The sequence below is a fragment of the Mus musculus genome, chromosome 13 (assembly GCF_000001635.26).
Source record: "Mus musculus strain C57BL/6J chromosome 13, GRCm38.p6 C57BL/6J".
NCBI classification, from domain to species: Eukaryota; Metazoa; Chordata; class Mammalia; order Rodentia; family Muridae; genus Mus; species Mus musculus.
The window spans coordinates 43,141,919-43,150,225 of NC_000079.6; positions in this window are offsets into that span (position 1 = coordinate 43,141,919).

Consider the following 8,307-nt stretch of genomic DNA (forward strand, 5'->3'; position numbering starts at 1 on the left):
GTCTCTGCCTCTGAGTGCTAGAATTAAAGCTGTGTGCCACCACACCTGACACCAAGGCACTCCTAAAATACCAGCCGGCACTTTTGCCAGCTCTAGGCGCTGCCCTCAGCCCTCAAACAGCTCCCCATCCCTACTTTTTTGGTTGGTTTTTTTTTTTTTTTTTTTTTTTTTTGGTGTGTGTGTGTGTTTTTGTTTTTTTTTTGTTTTTTTTTTTTTTTTTTTTGGTTTTTTTGAGACAGGGTTTCCCTGTGCAGCCCTGGCTGTCCTGGAACTCACTCTGTAGACCAGGCTGGCCTGGAACTCAGAAATCCGCCTGCCTCTGCCTCCCGAGTGCTGGGATTAAAGGCGTGTGCCACCACTCCTCATTTCTATCTCCCTGATTCAGTGGCAGGCACAGAGCCAGCAGGACAGACCCCTTCTTTTTCTGTAGAAAAGCATACTCAATAGTGTGCTTACTTTGTGACACCAGAAGTTGGCTCTGAAGAGGGGAACGGGGACAGAGTGTGGGGAAGAGCCAACCCACCGTTACCAGACATCTGGTACTGGGATCCTTTCTCCGAGATATGCACAGACCTCTTTCCATTAAGAACACAGGAGGAAACCCACAGCTAATGGGAGCCTGAAGGAAAGGGGTCACGAGTTCAAGGCCTGCCTGGGCTACAGAGTGAGTTCAAGGCTAGCCTGTGTAACTTACGGAGACCCTGTTACCCTGTTCCCAGAATGAAAGGATAGAGTGCAGTGGGCTTTGCCTAACATGTAAGAGGCCCTGGGTTCCATCTTTAGTACTACCAAAAACCAATCAATCAAACAATCAAACAAAGCCCAGCAGCAAGGGCACCATACATAGTTTCCATGTTTAGGACAGCTGACTTGGAGGTCTTTGTGCCCATACTGGTACAACTACAATCATATCACAAATTAAAATCCAAGCCCTGGCCACAAGGAAAAGCAGACAGGCTTCAGGCTACAACCACTGTCCTAAGCAGGTATCCACTGGACCAGGCACTATGACATTTTTTCTCATCTGGGCCTGGTTTAGCCTCGCCAGCCCTCTGTTAGGAAGGAGGTGAGGCTCTTTTGTGGCCCCCATGAGATAAGAATCTCATGCAGCCCTGCACAAAGCTCTGTGCTGGGACACTGTGCTGGTCACCTCTGTCCTTGGTCCCCATTTCACAGGCCAGGGGACAGAAGCTGACAGGACATAGGACAGCAGAGCTACCTGAATTCCACCCTCTTCACCCAGTCCAGCTCCTATCTCCCAGATTTCTATTGACCTACAGTGACAACTGGGAAGGTAGCAGCTGGAGACACATTTTCTTTATTCAGTGTTAGGGCATGAACCCAGGTCCCTTTAATGAGTGTTAAGAATTGGACCTAGATCCTTTTCTTTAGTACTGGGCGGGGGCGGGGGGGTGTTGAACTTACAGCCTTTTACTCAATATTGAGGGTTGAATGCTGACTGGGTATTGAGCCGAGGTTGATCCTAGGGAAGTTCTCTACCTCTGAGCCACAAAACTAGCCCTTCTTCTTCTTACTGTTTAAGACAAGAAGTAAGGCTAGGCAGTGCTGGAGCACATCTTTGATTCTAGCACTTGGGAGGCAGAGGCAGGTCTAACAGAGCGAGTTCAGGACAGCCAGGGCTACACACGAAACCCTGTCTGAAAACAAGACAAAGTCAGGAGCTCAATAGCCCAAGCCGCCCTGAACTCACTCTATAGCACAGGCAGATCTCAAACTGGCAGCTCTTCTACCTCAACCTCAGTCTGTGACACGGTGCCTGGCGTAGACTTGTTTCAACTGTCTGCCCTGATAAACTGCATCTTCTCTGCTAGGGTCACCACAGCAGTAGCTGGAAGCTCACCCAACACTAAGGCAAACCAAGATCTGTTTTCCATGTCAAAGAAGTCTAGCTGGGAAGGGCTTGTATAATGCTTCCATGACACCATGCATCGCGGATCCATTTTTCTGCCCTTTTATAACATGGCTTTTATCTGTAAGGTCACCTCCTGGTCCAAGATGAGTTGTAAAGTTCCAGCCATTATTTATGGGTTCTAGCCTGGAAGTGAGAGGCAAGATCATCTGCCATCTGAGTAAATCCTCTATGTGTCTGTGAGAGAGTACAGGGATGCATGCATGCATGGTCCATTTTAGGGTCAGAGGGCCATGCTGTCCATCCTATGAGACACTCTCACTGGGCCCGAAACTGTCACTGGCCTGGCCTTCAGATTTCCATGGGTGCACCCATCTCTGCCTCCCATGTTGCCTTCCCTGAGATCACAGACACGCACCACTATGCCCCAGTATTCCCATGGGTTCTGGGGACCGAAACTCAGACACTTTACCAACTGCTCCATCTCCCCGACCTAGTAAGTCTTCTTCTACAAATTATTGTGAAAGGCCCGCCGCCACCTTCTATCCCCTCCAACAAAAGACCCTGGGGAAGCCTTGTAAACAGACCTGTTTATTAAGAAGGAAGGGGAAGGTGGGTACTGGTTAAAGGGCCATCAGGTTGTGGGTCAGCTCCCAGTAGCAGTCCTTGGTGTTGAGATCTGCGACAGGTTATCGTCATAAAACCACTTCCTGTGATCTAGCAGAGAGAAAGAAGTCTAAAGAGAACATAGCTCCTTCATATGCTTTCAGCAATGCTTTAGGAATAAGCTCAGGCTAGTCATCTACTGATGTATGTATTGTCTGTTTGTCTGTCTGACAGGATCTCCTATAGACCAGGCTAGCCTTAATCTCGCTATGTAGCTGATGATGACCTTGAGTTCATGATCCTCCTGCTTCAATCTTCCACAGGCTAGGATTTGAGGCATGAACCACCACACCTAGCCTCACCATTTAAAGTGAGAAAACAGCTCTGACAGGTTGCTTCTCTGTAATAAATCCTTCAGCCAGCAGAGTTAAGTCTTGCCTTAGCTAAAATCTGCATGTCCTCTGTCCTCGCTAAGCAAACAGTGGAGCCTTGGCAGGAATCCTAGGGGAAACACAGATCAGCCCTAGACCTGAACTGTGAACTCCGCATCAGCAAAATCCAAGAGATTCCATGCACAAGCCAGAGGCTCTGCTGTTAGGGTCTGGGTGGCAGAAGGAGTACCTCTGTAGGTTGGGGCTGAGGAATGCCACAAAGTCAAACCATGCAACACGTTTGGGGGAGGAGCCCTCGGAGCAGGGACACGAGTGGGGGCAGAGAGAGAAAGATGAGAGCAGAGAGTAAGAGCAAGCTGCAATGGCGGGGACTTGGGTTGCATTTGGCAGCGGGTGACAACATGGCTGCTGTCTGCTGAGTTGCTGAAGGCAGGCTGGGGAGCTCCTGGTTCTGGGATGTGGGTGGTTCCTAACACCTGTTTCAATGCAGTATCTTACAGAATGCAGGATGGATATCTGTTCACCTAAACACACTTCTCAGGGAGCCATCTGCTCCCCTGCTGAATAAATGAAGACATCATGTCCAGCTACCAGACAGAAAGTAGTTCACCTGTAATTTTATTTATTTATTTGTTTGTTTGTTTGTTTGTTTATTTATTTATTTGGTGTACGAGAGGGTGGGGGGAATGCTTGGTGTGTGTGTATATGTGTGTGTGTATATGTGTGTGTATGCATGTACGTGCATGTGGATCCTAGATACCTCCAGTATCATGTCTCAGGCATTATCCATCTTGATTTTTCGTTCTTGAGGGGTAGAAGGGTTAATCTTTTATTCTTAACTGGAATCTTTTTTCATACAAAATATTCTGACCATACTTTCTCCTCCCCTAACTCCTCCAAGATCCTTCCCGTCCTTTCTCTCTCTCTTTAGAAAACAGACAGGTAAACAAACAAACAAACAAACTCATATATAAAAACACACAAAACCACAAAATCAGAAACCATAAAATACAAGCAAAAGACCAATAAGACAAAAAAACGAACAAATAAAAAAAAACACCCTCAAAAAGCAATATGAGAAAAAAAACTCTACAATACCATTGAGTATCCGTCATCTACTGATGTGATATGGAATCTGCCCTGAGATACAGTTATTATACCCTGTGAGATTCCAGTGGAAAAAACTAAGTTTTCCTTTGCAAGTAGGTGCCAATTGCAGATAGCTTCTTGGTCAGAAGTGGGAGCCCACATCTCCTCTATTCCCCATCTCAGCAGTAGGACCCCATCTGACTGGAATCCACACAGGCCCTGTGTCTGTGAGTTCAAAGTCCACCTTGTTTTTTGAGACCCATCTTTCACCAGCCTTGAACTCCCCAAGTAGACTAGACTGACCAGTCCACTGAGCCCACAGCTCTGGGATCACAAGTACATTCTACCACCATACCCAACTATTTTTTAAATGTGGGTTCTGCGAAGATGGAACTCAGGGTTTTTGTGCTTGTAGATGAAGCACTTTACCAACTGAGCCATCTCCCCAGGTCCCTTCCCTCCTTCTTATGGTGCTATGTATCAGGCCAGGACTTGTGTGTCTTAGGTATCTAACACTGAACTCCATGCCCCAACCACATAGAGCTTTTAGGCTCAGAAGAGAGATAGTGAGCACCTTCTAGCCAGGCAGCAGGAGCCAGGGTCTGGCCTACTCATCTAATGGTGGTGACTTCTTTCACCTGCTGCGCACCCGGAACTTCCCGTCTCTTATCTCCCAGCTGGCTGACCAGCAGGCTCCCTTTGCAGGCTCCCTTGGGTTCTGGCATTCCTCAGGCCCAGGCATGCCTTCCCTGTGATCCTGTGATCAGTCAGCCTTAGCAGCCATAAACCCTAATTGCTCTGACTTGGGTTCACTCAACCATCACATGGTCTGGCAACCCCAGGTCAAGTTTAGAGACCAGATGTTAAGCACCCTAATCCACACTCCGCCAATGCAATCCGAGATAAACACAGTTGCTGCCTGCTGATGGCCTCTAGTCTTCCACCTCCCAGGAGGAAGCCAGACAAAGCCAGCTTTCAGTAGACTTGCGGCTTGAATCAGACTTGTTATGAATGTCCACTGGGAAGACCCAGCCATGGAAATGGTTTGCCAAGGGTATCAGTGTGATACATCCCTTTCTATGTACCCTCCCATCACCTCCCATCCTATGAAAGGGCAGGCTGTCTAGCTACAGCAGTTGGCAGAAATCACAAGTAAATGGTGCAGAGCAAGCCACTCAGACACAGCTGAGCAGGTGTCCCAACCCCTCAGCCCTGCAAAGCAGGTTTCTGATGAGCACACACGCTGAACGAAGTGCAAGGCTTCTAGGGTGTCCCCTTTGCCACAAGGAACATGCTATGCTCTCTTGTGCTGATGCATGCTCACCAGTGGCCCTGGGGCTACTGGTTGGTCCATGGCTAAACCAAACCCACAGATTTAAAAACCAAGCCAAGAGACTGACTCCAGAGACTGTATATGCACCATAAAAATGTAGTGTCTCTGAATACCAGAGACAGAAGCATTCAGCTCACCCATCCAACATCTGAACTGAGCCTTAGAGATAGAAAGGTAGTGCCCACCTGGGGCAGAAGGGGTATGTCCCTAGGCAAAGACCATACGTCCAAGGTGGGCATCAGGGAGAGACCACAGGGAACTACACTGGATGAAACAGCGCCAGGCATAGCCATTACCAACCCTTGGCCTTGGTGATGCTATTAGTAGGGAGAGGTGCCTGGTAGGTAGCAGGGTGTCACTGGGCAAAAGGGATTGCTTCTGATGTTCTACGGCACGACAAGATAACTGTAACCCACAGTTAAACAGTAGAGAGGGTTTAGAGTGTTCCCAACACATAAGCGTCTAAGGTCATAGCTATGCCCATATCCTCATAGCCGCCACACAGTGTACGCACACACTGAAATGTTCTCACGTTCCACAAGCATGCATGAGTGCTGTTGTGTCCGTTTGCAGCATAGCAGTATGGTGGGTGTAGTAAACATGAAGAGCTGAGTTCAGTTTGCCTGTCTCAAACAAGGTGTGAGGAAAGGACCACCCCCTGAGGTGGTCCTCTGACCTCCACCTGTGTGTGCACATGCACCTCCAAACCCACGCATACAGCATACGTCCGCAAAGGACACACATTTCTTTGTGTTCTAGGGTGGGGATTCATAACATCATTTGCTCAGTGTGCACAAGGCCCTGGGTTCCATCCCAAGACATCAAAAAAATTAAGAAGAAAGAGAGGGAAGAGGGAGGAAGGGAGGGAGGGAGGGAGGGAGGGAGGGAGGGAGGGAGGGAGGGAGGGAGGGAGGGAAGGAAGGAAGGAAGGAAGGAAGGAAGGAAGGAAGTAAGGAAGGAAGGAAGGAAGGAAGGACCAAAGTCTCAGACAGCCCAAACCAGTCCTGCAAACTGGATAATTTCTTAAACGCTAGAGGCAGAGAGGAAATGAAATGTGCTTCCAGCCCAGAGTTCTGAGCAGGACAGGCTGAGATAGATCTTGAAGGATAAAATGGCTCAACAGGCAGAATCCAGCCACACCCTCCGTAACTAACCATAAGGATACAGGCATTCCCATTCCAGAGTGCTCTGGGGGGGGGGGGGGGGGTGTTTGCTTTTCTTTGGAGTTTTACTTTTGTTATGAGACAGGGTCTCACATAGCCCAGGTTGGCCCTGAGCTCGTCATCCTCACTTCCAGAGAGCTGGGAGTATAGCTGGAACCCACCACATCTTGCTGTGACTGAGTGTTCCCAGAGACCACATGTGATGGCACACCAACATGTATGCGATAGGACGTGGATAAAGATCCAAGTGTGAGGCTGGGGGAAGGAAAGCTGAGTGGTGGGCTTGGAGCACAGAACCAGGGAGAGCCGCAGCGCCCTGCTCCCTTATCCAAAGGCTATCCTGACACCTCTCCCCCTGATACCTTGCATCTCAGAGTCACGTATCTACCTTGTGTGCCAGCTCGGGAGGTGAAAGGTGCTCTCAGCTAGAAGGAAACAGATGCTTACTGCTTATGTTCTGTTAGCAATCAGCTCCCAGTGGGTAGGCCCCGGGGCCTCTCCAGCAACCCAGCCCTCCATTCAGTGCTGACTCATAAGTAGGAGTGCACTCACATCTAAGTCAGGAGGAAGGGAAACTAAGGAGCCAGACACCAAATGGCCGGGGCACCAGAGAGGCAGGGGCAGCATTTAGAAGCAGGTCAGTCAAAGTCTCTGCTCCATACTGCCTCCCTCAAAAGTTCCAACTGTCATGAGGGCAAAGCCACACATATTCCAACACACAGGCAGACCCCCCATATACACCAGGCATACTTACACACAACAAATATACAACTACCATACATTCCACATATACATATACCCAACACACATACACATGCCACACACTGACCCTCTATATAATCTACATGTACACCTACCTATTCACACACTCTTACCTCATAGATACCAGCCCCCTTTGACATATATACTCACAAATACACATTCCACATACACACCTATCCCCCACACCACATATATACCAGTCCCCTTCTACATATACCACATATATGTGGATATATACATATGTATATGGTATATATACCCACAAACACCACATATATATTAGCCCCTTCCACTTATATACACGCCCACACATCCCTTTTCCTTTGTGTCTCTAGTCCCAGAAGGTTTTGAGCTTCTGTCATTGGTGCTTAAAGACTCTAGAAGAGACAGACCAGAACTAAGTTTACCATGGTAAGTCCCAGCTTTACAAAGCAGAAGACTCCACATTACAACTCCAGCCCTGGCCGTGACTAGCACCCTGGGCTTTATGTAGCCAACACTTCCCTACATCCTGACAATGTTCTGCAGAAACAGAACACAGGCACTTTTATTAGAGGTGTTGGGGCGGGGGAGGGAGGCAGAAGCTAAATGCTGAGCTCTCTCCAGATAGTTCTGCCATGAACTAGTGGGTCCCTGTGTGCTGGAGTTCTCATAGAGTTCTCAAAGAGCCCTTGGCTGCTTAGTTTCTAATAAGAAAAATATGCATGCTGTCACTCTGAGTCACTTTGTGGACAGGTTTCATCAGACTGGGTTTGACAGTGCGCACATGCAAGGTGTTGTCTGGGCCCAGGGCAGTACAGCAGGAGTCCACCACAACAGACCTTCTGACCTTGGGAGAACAGCAAGGAGAGCAACTGCAGCCTCCGAGTCTGCAGCCCTCAGCTTGCAGGCCTCCTGTCTGGTCCCCTGTGCACACTCAAGGCAGCCCACCTCCCCAGCATCCAGGGCAGGGTTGCTAGTTCTTTTGTATCTCCTGGGATTGGCGATCACAAACACCAGTGGATTTCAACACATCGATTTCACTAAAGATGTTCAAATAATACATCCACGGTAAGGCAAAGGAACCCGTGTTGGGGAGGTAGCTCAGTCCAT